Below are 17,333 nucleotides of genomic sequence, written 5' to 3'. Positions count from 1 at the left end.
TTATCGATAGTTAATGCTCTTTGTCCAAGAATATAGTTGAGCAACCTTTTTGACGTAACTCGTATTAACTACTATGTCGCCAGAAGTATGCTATAGACTCATTTAAAATTGAACCACTATGTCCCACACAATATATAATTGATACATAGGTCTTTCAAATTGGAAATAATTTCATTAATACTTCACACCCCTCCTCTTATGGTCCTATAAGCCTGTTACCTGTGATCTATAAACTTTCTAAGAAACTATACATTAAGAGATTCAAAATAATCGCAGAAGAGAGAAATATTATTCCAGACCATCAATTTGGGTTCCGTAATAAACACGGAACAACAGGACAAATACATAGATTAATCAATTAAATTAATAAAAACTTAAACGATAAAAAATATTGCTCTGCTGCATTTCTCGATATATCTCAGGCCTTCAACAAGGTGTGGCACTGGACTGCATGTTAAATTTAAAAAGCTCTTGCCCCCATATGCAATTTCAACTGCTGAAATCATACCTCACAGGCAGATATTTTATTGTCAAACAGGGTGACGAATATACTGAACTACACCCAATATATTCAGGTGTTCCGTAGGGCAGCGTTCTTGGCCCATTGTTGTATCTATTGTATGAGCTGACCTACCGACTTCAAGAAACATGATACAGCGGTTTTATCATCCAATATTAGCCACAAGAAACCTCCAACTTCATCTTAACAAAGCGGAATTGTGATTGAAAACGTGGCGTACCAAAGCAACTGAGACAAAATCTACACATGTGACATTCGCCCTTTGTAAAAGAACATGTCCATCAGTAAAATTGAATAATCATGAACTTCTGCGAGCAGACAACGTTAAGTATCTGGGAATACATTTTAATCGACGTTTAAACATAAAATAATTTTAACATAAAAGGACATATAGTGACAAAACGCAAATAGCTTGGGCTTAAACTAAACCAAATGTATTAGCTGATAGGGCGTAAATCTAAATTATCATTAGGTAACAAGGTTTTGCTCTATAATAGTTAATACTTAGGTCCATTTGGACCTATTGTATTGAATTGTGGGGCACTAATTGCAAATCTAACATAGATATCCTCCAGAGGTTCCAGAATAAAGTGTCATCGTCGATGCTCCATATTACGTGTCCAACAAACTGATTCAGCGTGATATCCCCTTAGAGCCCATAACGAGTGTGGTTCGAAGTGTTAGTGCGAAGTATTCTGAAAGACTATTACTGCATCCTAATGCACTCGCCAGCAGTTGAATGTGCGCGATGACAATGTAGTGCGTATGCTCAAACGCAAACTACCATACAAACTGATTAATGGACACATAGAGTGAGATTTAATAATCTTTAGAATAAATTAGAATAGTTATATAACGGAAGGATAGTTATATAACGGAAATGATATAATAATAGTGAGTGTCCACGGGCAGATTTACGAGAGAACTACGCGATTAACAAAAAAAACTTGTTCAATTCCATTTAATGATCGATTTACTCTACACATAAGCTAATGGTAAAATATTTCGTTATTTTTTTGAATAGGGGAAAAAGAAACTGATTTAAAAAATATATTTGACAAAGTAAATGATCACATTATACATTTTTTATTTTGACGTATCCATTCTAAGTACGCTCGAGAATGGGATATAAATTGAAACAATGACGGAAAATTAATCGCATCCCACCTGTCTCTCACCTGGACGAGTGGCTCGCCAAGGCGTCTCGGCGCCAAGCGTCTTTTGTCCGCTCCGGGCGCCATAGAGACTCCCGCTCTCGGTTAATGGACCATTTTTCGTCCCTTCCTCACTACTAATGCTCCCCCGTCGCTTCTCCAAGCCACTCGACAGCTTTTTCCTTTGGGGTTATGTTCGATTACATGCCGAATCCGTCGAAAAGTCGATAGGGACCCGTTCAGGTCCTTTTGCGATGGAAACTCGATGAGCTCCTTCAGGAAACAACTTCGTGATTGACCTGATGATGGATTTTATATTAACGGCTGTTAATGGTTGATTGAGAAACCTTCGCTTGAATTCAATTTTCATCGTGTCAAGTTAGAATTACGTCTTTCTTATATTTGATATTGGCTGAGCGGAAACATTTCGTCATTATAGTATTATGTTTCGTTTTGCAACGCAACTTTCTTTAGCTGTTTGTTTATAATCCTCTTTTGGTATTTTTACACCAGATTAAGAATAATTTAGGTGCCGCATCACTAAAGCATCTATATCTCCAAAAATCATTTAAATTTTGAAAAATTCTCGTAGGAGCTTCTTAAATTGTTAAACTAGAATAATTATATTAGAAGCTAATGGGTTTAAAATTGGACATAAACATTTGAGCACGTGAAAGGTGGTTAAAATAAATATATTTTGAAATGTTTTTACGAATAAAGATAGAGGATATATAAAAATATTTAGTTTTCTTTCAGTATTTATATTTATTCAACAAAAATGCGTCAAAAATATCCTAATAGTCCAGTCCCTCACAAAACGAAAATTTATCGTTTACATGGGAATTTTCGACAGTACGGTACGACAGCAGACAGGACTCATTCTGGAAGATAACGGACGTCTCGTAACGCTGAAAATGTGGCTCTCGTGCGCGATAGTTTTGCAGTCTCCAGGAACATCAATGAGACGTGGTTCCTAATTACACATTTCTACAGGCAGTTTAAGGCGAATTTTGAAATCGAAATTCAATTGAATTAGTCCAAAAATTGCTACCGACAGATTTTGATCAACGAGTTGAATATTGACGCCCATTTTCTTCTCAGTGGCCACGTCAATAAACAGAACAGTCGGTTTTTAGGGAACACAGAATCCTCATTTAATTCATGAAACATCATTGTATTCACTAAAAACAATTATATCGTGTGGTATTTTTACTGGAAACATCATTGGTCCCCATTTTGAAAATGACCAAGATGTTGCAGTTACTGTTACTGCTGAACGGTATCAAGACATGTTTTGTAACATGACATGAAATTTTCTTGTGCCTGAAATGGAAGAGCAAGGATTTGAGGACATGTGGTTTCATCAAGATGGGGTCCCAGCATACACAGTTTATTCAACAGTTCAATTATTGAATGACGTTTTTTCCACGGAAACTAATTTCGCGAAGTGTCGATTTAACATGGCCAGCCAGATCTCCGGAATTACCAGCACCAGGCTTTTTCTTATGGGGTTTTTTAATATCAAAAGTTTATGTGAATAAGCCACAGATGATTCAACATCTTAAGGGCAATATTCGTCACGAAATTGAATAAATTCAGCCTCAAATGCTGCAGGATGTCATGAAAAATGCCTTAAAAAAACCGAAATTTTTCATAGCGAATTGCGGTCACCATTTAGTCAATATAATTTTTGAATCATAACGAAAAAAAAAAAAAAAGAAAAAATAAAAAGACCAAATAAACTTTTTATGAAAACCAAATTACTTATCTTTTCTTTGAGCAAAGTTATAGGCATTCAAAATGGTAGCGGGACATTTGTCTCACGTTGTGTGTGACGGTAAACTTTCAACGTATCATTGAGGATGTGACTATTATTATTTTCTCCGGCAATAATGACCACTTCATCGATTGTCGGTGAACTAAACTTCCTCGCTTGCTAATCGACAGGTATCTTGGCAGGTTTGAGGACGATTTTGTGACTGTAATATGGCATCCGATTCAATGTAATTTTGAACATTTTTACTAAGTCGCTGTCCTAGTAAAGAAACGTCTATAGTTCTTGGACAATAGTTGGTTATTGTTCGATTGTTGAATTCTGAGCACAATGCCTGCAATGCACAATCAATGTCTCATCAGGATCATCTCGTCTGCATCTGGAGTAGTTATATCGCTCTTAATAAGGGATAAATTGTACCGAGAAATTACCTTCAATGTTTAATACATTATATATTATAATCGTGGTTGGATAATAGTAGCTGAAAGTTTTGATCCGTATTTAACATTTTTAGTACCAAAATAAAGGTTCGAATGCACCCATAAATATTTGAAAACAGTGACACTTTGTATGATAAAATAATATTGTTGTTTATGTTATTATTCTCATTAATATTTTTATTTTCTCACCATACAAACCTTCCCTGAGCTTCCAAAAATATTTCAGAGCCGAACGTAACCAAATCGGTTCAGCCATTTTCGAGTTTTAGCGAGACTAACGAATAGCAATTCATTTTTATGTATATAGATTATTGTTTTTGATAGTTATTATTGGTTAGAAACTAAATTTACGAATATATTTGTTGTATTTATAGTATATATATTTTTAATGCCTTTCTGAAAGCGAAACCGAAAAAGTTACCCCCACCCCCCTCCAGTTTTCCATTTTTCCTCTTGGCGTGGCCCCCATCAGCTTTCTATAACATCTCTACAGGCCGCGTTATTAATTATTAGGCGTCAAGACCGACTAACGACGACGGTGTTCTTTTCACCCGGCCACCATCTAAGATTTCCACGGAGGAAACAGGCGGCATAAAGGGACCGGCCCGAGGCGGAGCGGGGACCCGGAGAACCGGGCGGATTTCACCCCCGCCCCCCTCCTCCCGGAACGTTCTCCTCTTGAATAAAATCGCCCCTAACAAGGGCGTTTTGGAAGTAATCTACACGTTGTAAAACGATAATTAGTCTTGGTAAGACGGCGGGGTGAGTCTTGGTTTTTGTGTGTCACGGTGGATAATTAATTTTGCGGATGGAAATTCCGATCTGTACTTTGCGCGTTTCTCGTCTCGAGATTAGCGTCGCCCCCCGTCCGGAATTTTTTCGGGAAGTAAAAAATCGAAATTAAAAAGTACCTCGAAGAATCGTCCAGGTCATGCCATAACACTGATAACTTTGTATAACAGCTTAGTATATAGCCTGAGGGTCAAGCGAGTTCCTCAGATACAACTTCCTATTGCGTGAATACAAACTTTGAGGTTTCGTTGAATAATTTTTTTATAGGAGCGCCGGAAGGGCATTGAAAATTGAGATTAAATCTGTTTAATGTTATTTTCCCAATCTTGAGTTATGTGGCAGGCACTAAAATATCAATATTCTTTTTTATATGTTGAGAACTAATCAGAGATAAATTGCAAATAGACATTTCTTGGCTGGTTGGTCTAAAGCATCTAAAATGCCTTATCTAAGATTCGGTCGTACCATTTCATTGAGTATATCTTTATTTTTATTTTATTATTAGAAATATTAATTTCCAACAAATAATTATACTTAACCAATTAAAGACTAAACAATCGAGGTTTTAAGCAATGCACTACCATATCATACCAGAATATTTTTAAATTTATCTATTAAAATTGGTATACAACTAACAATTAACTCTAATCTGATTTAACTTACTAACAATCGACTACAACTAAAATATTTAGTGTTCAAAAATTTGCAAGATAAGATTTTTTTTTTCAATTTGGGGCATCTAATGATATTATGCACCTTTAAAACTCTGGGCATTTTCATGTTCACATGGTTCTGAATTCCTCTATGATGAGAATCGGCATTTCTTCCAATAGTGTCCGGAACCACATCCATTTCTAAGTTGCGATGGAGGTCACACACTCGTACATGCCAAGGCGCATTCACAATATACTTCATCGCCTTATTTTGGAACCTCTGAAGCACTTGGACATTGGCGCAGCCCTACAGCTGAATTTCATAGCTCCACACTGGTCTCAGTATTTGCTGATACAAGCTCAATACAAGCTTTAACCTTGCCAAATTTCACGCCTTCAACTGGCTCGGTTTTGCCTCCCTCAAAACGGAAGGCAAATGTTTCGTCAAGCCAATTAATATTTATAATTATATAGTTATTTTAATTTATTATTTAGGTTTGTACTATAACTATTTATTATGCTTTTTTTATTAAGGATCATTAATTATTATTGGTCGTTATGTTTAAAAAAATATTAATATAGGTAATAATACATAAGAATGATTGGAAATGAAGTGCATGCGAACCGAAGGTCCGTTGAAATTGGTTTAATTAATATTGTGTCAACTGTTATAGCGGCGTGGAGGCCTTCCATTGGACATTTCTGTTTGCGCGTCGCCGGCCGGCTTATTTTATGCACGTCACATACTAGAGGAATTCCAGGTGAATATCCAATGCGCACTCAGATCGGTGTCCGCTCTGGCGGCTAGCCAACACGCGCCCACTAATATCGTCCGACCGTACAGGATTGACAGTAGCGTTTCCATGATTTCCGGCCGAGTAACATCGTTTGATATAGTAGGTTTTCCAAGTTTTTTTAACGCTAATGCTGAAATTTAGTTGTGGGCTTCAAAAATATCATGATTTTGGCTGTGGGATTTTGAACTTTGAAGCATTACTCAGCCATACTGCTACAATGTATTTTATTCAAAGTATTTACGATATATCCGAACGTTTTCAATTGACATTTTTACTTGACCTTTTGTAAGTAATGCTTGACAAAAATATATCAATTTTGATTTGTTATCTCCTATAAAGTCCCATCGGAAGTCGTCTTCATGAACTTTCATCCGGAACCATCTACGATAACTTTGTTTCTAGAGGCGCAGGATAATGCTGTGTGTGCAAATGCAAAAGTGTCATCTGCAAATTTATTCAAATTAAGGAAGTAACGTGTAACGTAACAAGACAATTGAAAAGTCCCCGGCCTACCATAGTAAAACACATCTTTCTGGCAAAATTAGTTTTTTTTTTAACATAATTTCCTTCAAGGGTGATACACTGATTATAGCGACTCTTCAACTTTTCGATACCACTTTTATAGTACAATTTGTCCTTTGCTTCAAAAGTTTCAAAGTTTCGGCGATCACCTCTTCATTCTATGAAAGTTTCTTCCCAGCGGGTATTCTTTTGAGATCTGAGACCAGGAAATAGTCTCTGGGAGGCCAGATCTGGAGAATACGGTGGATGAGGAAGCATGGTTTTCACTGACTTACTATATATATATATATATATATATATATATATATATATATATATATATATATATATATATATATATATATATATATATATATATATATATATATATCATTAATACAAACTACACTACAGACTACAGACGGATGAACAAGATGTAGTATATGATTGGTTCGTTATGCTCATGCTCATTACTGTAATCTACATCTGATTATGTTTATTACGAATATATGGTTATGTTATTAATTTCTTATATACAGTTGTGACAACCTAATGAAATTCAGAATAAATAACAAAATATTTTTTATTAGTAAGTAATCGAAGAAATTATTGAAGCTGAGAAGACAAATTGAGTTTATTATTATATAGTAATCCCAGTAAGTATTCATTAGTAAAATTAAACACTGAGTAAAAGTATAATATATACTAGGATTTCACAATATCTACCAAATCAATCTCTTGGTTCCTAGTGGTCATTGAAATATTTGATGCTTACCCATGCACATTTGATTATAATACGTAAGGACAACATTGTGCATATTTGAAGTACTAAAAGTGTATAGATGCTGTTAGATAAAAAATAAAATTACAGGACAGGGATCCAGATATACAAGGAATTTTTAAAGCACAATGGTGATGTGAAAAACATATCTGGAAAGGAAATACATCGATGCTTTTACTTCAACATTGGAATATATCATATTTGATATTAACTTTGTTTTATGTGTTTCGTTTTATTAATGTTTTCAATAGCTCATTTAAAATCCTTTGTCTATCTTATTTTTAAGTTATTTAGTGAAGAAGAAAGTCATATCGGTAAATTTGGGCAACGTAATATGTACCTGTTGAAACAGACTTTTTAATTTTTTAATTCCACTATTTGGCCTAAAATATTGATGATTTTGATCGTATTATGATGAATTATTTTTCAAGGAGAAATAATATCGTTAAATTTACTTCTCTAGAAATATTTTGCATTTTATTTAGGAGCGCTATATTATCTAGCCAATGTTATAGCTCAAAGTCGCTTGTACCTAAAAGTTATTTTATTGATTGATATCCAATCGTACTGTATGATGTTTTCATGAAGTCACGCAGTTTTACATTATTTAACTGGTTACGTTTCCTTTTGTTAATGTCGTCTTTCCCTTGAGCATATTTGAACATCTAATATTAATTTGAAATTAGTTTTGAACAATTTTATTCATGAATATTGTGGTTTTGTTTTACTATAAAAGATTAGCGCGTGATCACGTTTTTATATTTCAAGGAACAATTGGTTGCCAACGACAGTATCAAAAAGTGAATGAACGTGAACAGAAACTTGGCTAGTTATGACAAATTAGATATCCATTTGTTGTAGGTAAGAATCCTTGTCCTTGGCATTGTTAAAAATTGATATCTATGTGTTGTCAATTGTAAAACGTACAGTTAGAACACAATTGTATTTTTGTTTGATCCTAATTAATATGTGCCTAAAATAATACAAATTTCATGCAACTATTTCTCTATAATTTCAGTAAATTTGTGCTTTGGATAACATAGAAGGAACATAGAAACCTAGATTTGGGATTGGTCGTCAGTTTATATTCTCTTTTCGTATGTTATAAGAACTGAGATATTTTGATCAGGTATAGGACTTTAAGAGAGAACCGTTGCAATGTTACGAAACTTCTTGTTTCTGCAAAGAAAATTGATTAGAGTTTTCTTCTAAATCGGTCCGTCTTGATGGTTAGGACTATCAAGTCTGTCCCATCCTTGGCATTGCTAAATTAGTACCATTGCTAAAACATGGACATTATACCTATAATAAAAATATAAACACAATTTTTTTCAATTTTATTGTTATAATATTTGCAATAGTGAAACTGTCATAATTTAAAATATTTTATTTGAAATATTGTCGCAATTTAATTTGTAAGACCCCAGCCTGATCAACAAGAATTAAATTTTTTCCTATGGTCTACAAACAAGTGGTTGTGTAAAATTTATAGTGTTTTAATTTATTATTTTATTATATTATTATGTTTTATATAATATTATTTTATACGTTTTTGCAAAATCGCTACAAATATAAGAAGATAAATGATTTCAAATCTGCGGGTGTTTCTTTATTATAAAACAAAACAGTTATTGGGAGTTCTATTATTGATAATATATGTTATTTATCATGAATTGTGAATATTATGAATTGTAATTATTTATCGATATTTAAATAACGTTCACTTAACAAAAGTTTTAAAAACTCACTTCCGAATACCTTCAATTCGATGCAATATTTAATCATTTAATTAACATTTATAACAGATTTTTAATGTTAGATAGTAAAACCAATCAATATTAAAGAATGAAGTAATACGTGTAAATTTAGCTCAATTTTTTTAGTGTAATACTTTTAAAATTTATTATACATATTACCGAGTTAAAAGTAAAGCGCATTAAACTTTGAGATGTATAACAATTGTTGATGTATTTGATTTAATTGTCTCTCACTAGCAGAAGTCTTTGGTTGTAAACATTATCGTCTAAACGGGTCCCTTCACTGAAGCTTACGTTCTTAAATTTACACTGCGTAGGAGCATGTTTAATATTCTTTCAAGGCACATTTTTTTTTAGTCATTATTATGTTCCTTTAAAGTTTGCGTTAATTAATTATCGTAAGGATAAGAATGAATTTTTTAAATTTTTTTACATTTTTTTCAAAGAATACAATTTGAAATTATCTGTTATAAATAAAGCTTCATATTTAATTTTTTTACAAGTGTTTTAAACTTTTTTGCATATAAAACGGAATACACATTCTTGGTGAAATAAAATGTCTTTTCCAGTTTACCAAAATGTTATTTTTAGACATGTAACGTTTCTGAATATGGCGGGTGGGTTTTAGTCCTAAAGCTTTTTATTTCGAATAAACCTTATACTTAATATTTCAGTTTATTTGTTTTATTTAAATAAATAATGCTGCAGTATATATGATTCGGTCTCTATCTTAGGCTCTTGTTGCAAATTTATGAATTTTAGTACTTAAATTTGCATATTTCATGGTATTAATAATTAAGTTGCTTAAGATCATTTTCTACAGTTTCTTATTTCGACTTATTGAGTAAATTTGAGATTAATTAGATAATAATAATTTATAGGTTAGAGTTGTTTTATTATATTTACGTTTACCTCTTTTCCACGCCACCCAGGAGGTAGAGTTCTAGGCGCGTATTTAATCCATCCAATTGACAATTGTATTGTTTGAATTTATTTTGAATTGTACCTGAGTAATTTATTTTACTTTCATTAGAGAGCATATTTACCTTTTACGCTTAGTTCTTGTTTTCTTCGATGCAGTGTTTCTTTGTATAGTCATTTTAATATTGATTATTCATAACAATAACTGATGGTTCCTCTAAGTTCTTTAAAAGCTGATTTTCAAACCACTGCAAAAGCAAGTTATGGTTCATTTCTCCATGGTAGTCATCCTTGGATTTAATTAATTCTGTAGCACGAATAAAACCATTTCTGTTTCCAGCATGAAGAACTATATGTCTGGAATGAAATATTAAAAAATGTTATGTCTAAACATCATAACGAAACCTAATCGATAGCTATTCCAACGTTTACCTTTTTCCATTATTTTTTTTGTCTTTACACTATATCAATATCAATCATCATCGATCAACGTACGATTCTGAAATATCCATGTCTCATCTAAATATAAAAATTGATATAAAAATTCTTCTTTGATTTTGTTATATGTTTTTAAAAATTGTGTTCTTTTAAAAGCAATATCTGTGAGTTCCATTACACCCCTTCGTGGGTTATCTTTACACCACTTAAATCCCATATTACCCAATAATATATGAAGTGATGTTTTACATCCCTCAAATAGCTGCATATCTTTCAGCTTTTTATAGATTCTTGGCAAACTAACAATTGTCTCTGAAATAATTGTATTAAATTATATTTTGATTGAAGAAACTACTTACTGTTTTTATACATTTCGTATATTGGATGTCTGATACAGCTAACATCAAGCTGATCTTGATCTGTCACCCGTTTCGCACAAGGGCGGTTTCTTTTAGGTGAATTTAATGTTATATTGTTTTTTATTTTTGACTGTAAAACGAATTTATAACTTTCGCTAGGCACATATTGATGACGTGAGTTGACTGCTGTTTGGAATAAACCATCAGTACCCAATTTTCATTAGACACATAGGCCACATTATGTCACGGTAGAGACGAGAATTGTTAGTTGGTAATGAGTAGTAATGTTATTAAAAAGTGAAAAACATAATTATATAATTTATTATTAGGACAAAATTTAATGTATAACTACTTGATTAAGAAAGAAATATATCAATGTGATCAAAGCAGTAAGATGTAGAAATTGATTTGAAAAATAATGTTCATGATGTATGAATGCAATCGAAAAATTATTTATTATCGGTTTATGTAAGAGTATTATTCGTTTTGGTTAACGGTACTATTTTACCTTCTGAAGATTTTCAAACATTCGGTTGACTATTAGTAAGTATTTTTGTTAATACATGCACAAATGCAATTCAACCTATTCCACTGGGAGTTCCTACATGCTGAATACAAACAATGACTAACAATTTACTCGAATTACAGCAAATAATGATAATGATTTAAACCATTAATATCTGCGGGCTCATCAGTCACCGCCGTTTAGACAAACGTACCCGCCCCGTTTATTAATTTCTGTCCTTTTTATGGGTTTTTAATCGATAATCCTTTAGTATGTCAACGACGTTTAATGTCCTCTAGCCATTTTCGATGTGATTTCAGATTTGTCCGTTTAGCTGATTATTTACTATGCGATCTCGATAGGAATACTAATAGGAAATCTTTTTCTTTTATTATATTGCAGTTTTTTTAAAGAGAAACCACTCCAGTTAGATGCGGTTGATTTATTTTTATTATGTTATTATTTACTATTTGTTATTTTATTACTATGATTTTTGAAGAACTATTTACTTTTTTATCAATTTATAGTGCCATACTTTTTGCTACTTTCGAAAGTGTGAGAATTTCTTTTATTCTGACCTGATGACGTGTAAAATGTGAAACAAAAGTTCTAAAAAATTATTCTTAACTACTAAGATTGTAGTTATATGGTGCGTCTTCTTTTGCTGAATATAAGAGACATAATCGTCCACGTAATAATTTACATAGACAATAATAGATGTTATAATAATAGATGTACATTTTTAAATTTTAAATATATTGTTCGAATTGCTCTGGCTTCATAAGTTTACTCTCTTCTCTATTCTAAAATAATAAAATAGCTGCAAATTCTAGATGATTACACTTTAGAATACCCCTAAAAGAAAATAAATTAATTTGGATTTTTATATTTACTGTTTCTTGCTTTCTTTGTCAAACCCTCTACCCCCTTAACATCTAGAAGATCTCCTAGTATAGAAGCATGAATTTTAGGTACTTTTTCATGTGAAATAAAAAAGAACCTATTAAATATTAATGTTTGATGAGTGTGTGAAAAAATTATGTCGTACAATAGCCAAACAATATATTTTTAACTTTTCTGATTTTTTAAGAATAGTAAAAATTTTGTTACAGTTAGCAACCGTCTTGAAAAAGGTAGTTTAAAGAAAAATACGTTAAAGTTATTGCTCTACTAGGTTTCGATATCAAGTCACTAAAACACTTTTTTAAGGTCCTATTCTTAAAGGAATAAATTAAAGGCTTAAAATTTTTCAAATCTATAGACTACAATACCCCCTAATATACAAATTTTTGTTATTAAAATACTTTTTTTTAAATCTATTTTAAAGTCTCCTTTTACCCACTATAGGTTTATCTGGACTGGACCTACAGTTTAACGTGAACTCCGAACCACAGTCCTCAGCATTAAGTCTACCGACTGGCGAGTATATAACTTTAGTAATCATCTCAGAAGACATCCGGTCTTACCCAGCCTGATTACTGGCGTGACAGGGATCATTTTCCTTGTCGGAGTTTACTCTCTTGCCTAGCACAATCACAAATTTTAAACAATCACAAACATAAATTTACACCGTAGGAGGACCGTCCTATCGTCTTTACCACTGCGCCACCAAGTCGGCTTATTAAAATACTTAATAGTAGCTTTGTGAAGTTTCAAGAAAATAAATGATTGCATGTTTTGTATCGGACAGAGAAAATGAAAGTGGTTTTCTATACAATAATGTAGGCACGTCGAAAAATATAGATATTATTATTATTTATACATTATCGGTATTTAAATTAAAATGTTTATTAAAAAAATACTATAAATAGACTCTTTAAAATATTGTAAAATTATCTCATTAATGCCGAAATCATTAGAATGCCGAAAAAATATTTCTCTGCAGAAGACATCCCTTAGCTTACCATCTTCACTACGTAACTTTTATTAAATCTATAATTGAAAAGCTTCTCTAAAATCTCAACCTCCATACTCGTCAAACTTCGTATCTTCTCTCTATTTTATGTTCAGTATTATGAAAAATCGAAATTCTATTGAAAAGTATTTGGTTTGAATTGCGAATTTGAACTTTTTCGTATGGCATTTCTTGGTTGTCACAAAATATAACCACCGAAGAGGTATACTTTAAAATATCCATTACATTAACAGAAGACTTGAAGTTTGCCGACTAGTCATTTTAGAATATTTTTTAAGAGGAATAACAGGATAATTTTTATAATCATGTACAGATAGTTTATTACTAAGTTCTACATGCCAATATCTAAGTTTTTGCTGTTTTTTTTTTCTACGAAGTTTTTTAATTCGGTTTTACGAAGATTTTGAAATCCGGCAAGGAACAACAATAACAATTAAGCTGGATGAAAGTTTATGTCTTCTGTAAGGTCGTGCGCTCTCTTGGTCATTCGCCAGTCGGAAAAAATGAGTAAATGTGATTGGAAAAAGTAAATACACATATACAAATAAGCGACTAAAATATAACAATTAAAGTAGATTTTTTCGATTTTATGGAAACTATTCAAGCGTCTCTCGAATACATATATATGTTAACAAATGAAAAAAAGACTGGTTTCTGCGTGTCCCTTTATTCCTTTAGTCAAATTATTCACTTTTATTATCCCGCATTCATGGCGTGCGACTGCTAAGCTTTTGAGCCACGTTAATCCATATCGTAACGATTCAGGTCATTGCTCGATATGCGTAATAATTTCCGAAAAACCGCAAGGTTATTATTAAGCTGTTACCGCCATGCATTATTCTCCTGTTCGCTATTGATAGCAGGCGTCATATGACATTGACATCGTACACGGCGGGAATTTTAAATCCGTCTCTGTTCACCTACCCAAGTCGCATTTAATAATGGTCGATCATACCAGGTAGCGCTGCTCTGCTCTTAAGGCCCTTTTTTCGACGCGGGAGGAAAGAGGGCGGCTTAACTGAAACAGGCGTTTTCAATAATGTTATCGAGACCCTCAGGGTGGCGAGTGGCTTACTTGATGAAGGGGAAGGAAGTTTTTCCATTATTTCCATGATACGTTTGGTAAATATTAAATAAAGGAACATGCTAATTGAGATTAAAACGATACTGGAATGGAGGCGATTTAACAACATTTGTTATTTTGTTATGTTCTTCGAATAAATATAATTAATCGCACTATAACAAATTAATAAATGCCAGAGGGTTTTGTTTTGTCGATGTAAATTAATGTAATTGGTTTATTGGTATTGACTTTACGTACATTGATTCCATGATATTTGTCAAAATAATTAGGATGCTATATACTCAGGATTAATTAAAATTTAATTTACAGTTGACCAGGAAAAATACTGTAGTTTTTTCAATAGTATATTTACTAACAAACAAATGCCATCCCCAGGATACAAATATATAAGTATATTAATCTCTTAAAGATAATTTTTTTTGCTATAGGTGTAAACATCATATTTTTCTCAGCACGGAACATGTCATAGTACCAATCAATTAATAAATAGGAGCCCTATTTTTAGTAGAAACTAGTGAGAAGAACATCCTTATTATTTCAAAATGACCAAAACTATGTTAAATAATATTATAGTGCAATTAATTACAACGGTCAAAAATAACAATATACAGTTTTTCTTGTCCTGTACACCTGAAACTTCTCAAATAATGTTTATATTAGTGTTTATATTAGCGTACACGTTGTATTTTTTATGACCAACTGCGACTGTTGTGGTTTCAACGTTTGTAAATTTACGTTTGTGATTGTTTATTATTGCGATTGTCTTGAAGGTAAGAGTATAAAATCCGATAAGGAAAATCATTTCTGCATACCAGCAACTGGGCTGAATAAAACTGTATGTTTTCTGGGATGATCTCTAAGTTAGCTCCTCTCCAGTTTGTAGGCAATAATTGTGAGCCTACGTTAAGCACTATAGTAATCCCTCCTTACATTCCGATAAGATGGCAGTTGTTGGCGAAATCACAATTGATGAGGAATCACGTACGGGTTAGAAGGACAAAAACATGTAATTGTTAGATTTATAGTTGAATTTATTTGTCTGTTTATTAATGAAGAAAAATCTATGTACATATGTACGTAAATACGTCGTGGGACAAAAGTCCCGCTACCATTTTGATTACCTATAACTTTAAAAATTTTTTTTAAAAAGTTTTTCATAAAAAGTTTATTTGGTGTACTTTTTTTTTTTCGTTATAATTGAAAAATTATTTCGGCTAAATGGTGACCGCGATTCGCTATGCAATTTTTGGCTCTTTTTGAAGCATTTTTCATGACATCCTGTCAACATCTGATGCCGAATTTCTTCATTTTAGTGACGAATATTACCTTTAAAAAATCGAATCGTTTGGGGCTTATTCACATAAACTTTTGATTTTAAAAAACCCCACAGGAAAAACTCTGGTGGTGTTTAGCCGGCCATGCTAAATCGCCACTTTGCCGAATTAGTCTTCGTGGAAAAACGTCATTCAATAATTGAATTGTTAAACGAGCTGTGTGTGCTGTGGCCCCATCTTGCTGAAACTATATGTCCTCGCTCTTGGCTGTAACAGTAACTGTAACAGTTTGGTCATTTAAAAAAAAAGTGATGTTTCCAGCATGAAGGCCACACCATACAGTTGTTTTTAGTGGATGCAATGATGTTTCATGAATTAGTTGAGGATTCTGTGTTTCTCGACCATTCTGTTTGTTGACATGGCTACTGAGAAGAAAATGGGCTTCATCGCTTATTATTAATTTTGATGAAAAATCTTCAATTTAACCAGGCAGCCTGCAGACACTGTTTCTGCTCGTTCTTGTGGCGTATATTTATCCATGATAAAATTTGGACAACAGAGCATAAAATTTGTTTTCCTTTATAGCAATTAAAATTGCGATAAAAAGATAAAATAACAAAAACCATCTAGAGGACGCGAGTTACAAAGTTATATGTACTTACAAAATACAATTGCGTTTGTTTACAATGTTTTTTTTTAAATCAAAGGATTGTGAGTTGTTTTATTTTCTTAACGTCTTTCTTTATGTATCCTTTATTCCAGTGAAGAATCCAAGTTTAAAAATAAATCCTGCAGTTGATGAGCAGATAACAAAATCTTATATATTTTGTCTAATCTTTAAGACGTAGTTGATTTTCCACCAAATTATTGAGAAGTTAAGTTCAACGAGTTCCTCTTCCATGAGTTCATTTTCATTAGCAGCTAAAACTTCATCAAAATCTGCTGACTGAAGTTCTTCCTGAAACCTTCTCCATGTATTTGACGCATAACTTGTAAAATGTTAGTGACTTCTGCTTTTTTGTCCGGCACTGCTGAGATATCGATAACAATTTCTGGCCATAGGTTTTTCCATCATGCATTCATACTTGATGGTCTTAAGTTGCTTATTGCATTTTTAATAATGGTTTTGCAATGAACAATATTAAACCATCTCCAACTTTCTGTAACAATCACCGGATGTCCAAGTAAACCAGACCCAAGAATTAGGAGTTGCTTCTCAAAGCACAACCCTTATTTTTATTTTTTAAGGGCAATGATTTAATGATTTGTGAATATTGGCTTCAATAAGACCACCTGAGGCATTACAACAAAACAAGAGAGTTAATCGGTTCTTAGCTGGTTTAAACCTAAAAAGAGGAAGAGGAGGCTGCGATAGCGCTTGTAACGAGGGTTTGCTTGCTATAGGTCCAGTCTAGATAAACTCTAGTTGGTAAAAAGGAGACTCGAATTATATATACACGTATATATTGAAACATATATTAACATAAACTAATACTTCCATTTACTTCATTTCTAGGTTGGTAATGGCAGAATCTATTGAATTAGTAGTAGTAGCAACTCGCCTGCTCTTGGAACGAAGATATTAAAAGGCTTATATTGCTTTACAAATACAATTAGAAAATAAACATTGACATTAAATATTTTCGTTGTTGTTGCTTAATATAATCG

At 32.6% G+C, this 17,333-nt stretch overlaps 1 protein-coding gene across 7 annotated transcripts in view; it reads left to right on the top strand.

Moving 5' to 3' along the window:
- foxo (forkhead box, sub-group O) overlaps positions 1–17,333 on the top strand; it is a 324,250-nt gene that overhangs the window by 235,169 nt on the left and 71,748 nt on the right. The gene's annotated exons all lie outside the window — the stretch shown is intronic.

Source organism: Rhynchophorus ferrugineus, unplaced genomic scaffold (assembly GCF_030347505.1).
Source record: "Rhynchophorus ferrugineus isolate W39M unplaced genomic scaffold, kcgeb_rfMv2 rfM4, whole genome shotgun sequence".
NCBI lineage: Eukaryota > Metazoa > Arthropoda > Insecta > Coleoptera > Curculionidae > Rhynchophorus > Rhynchophorus ferrugineus.
The sequence above is the reverse complement of the archived record's forward strand: the minus strand, read 5'-3'. Positions and strand labels throughout refer to the sequence as shown.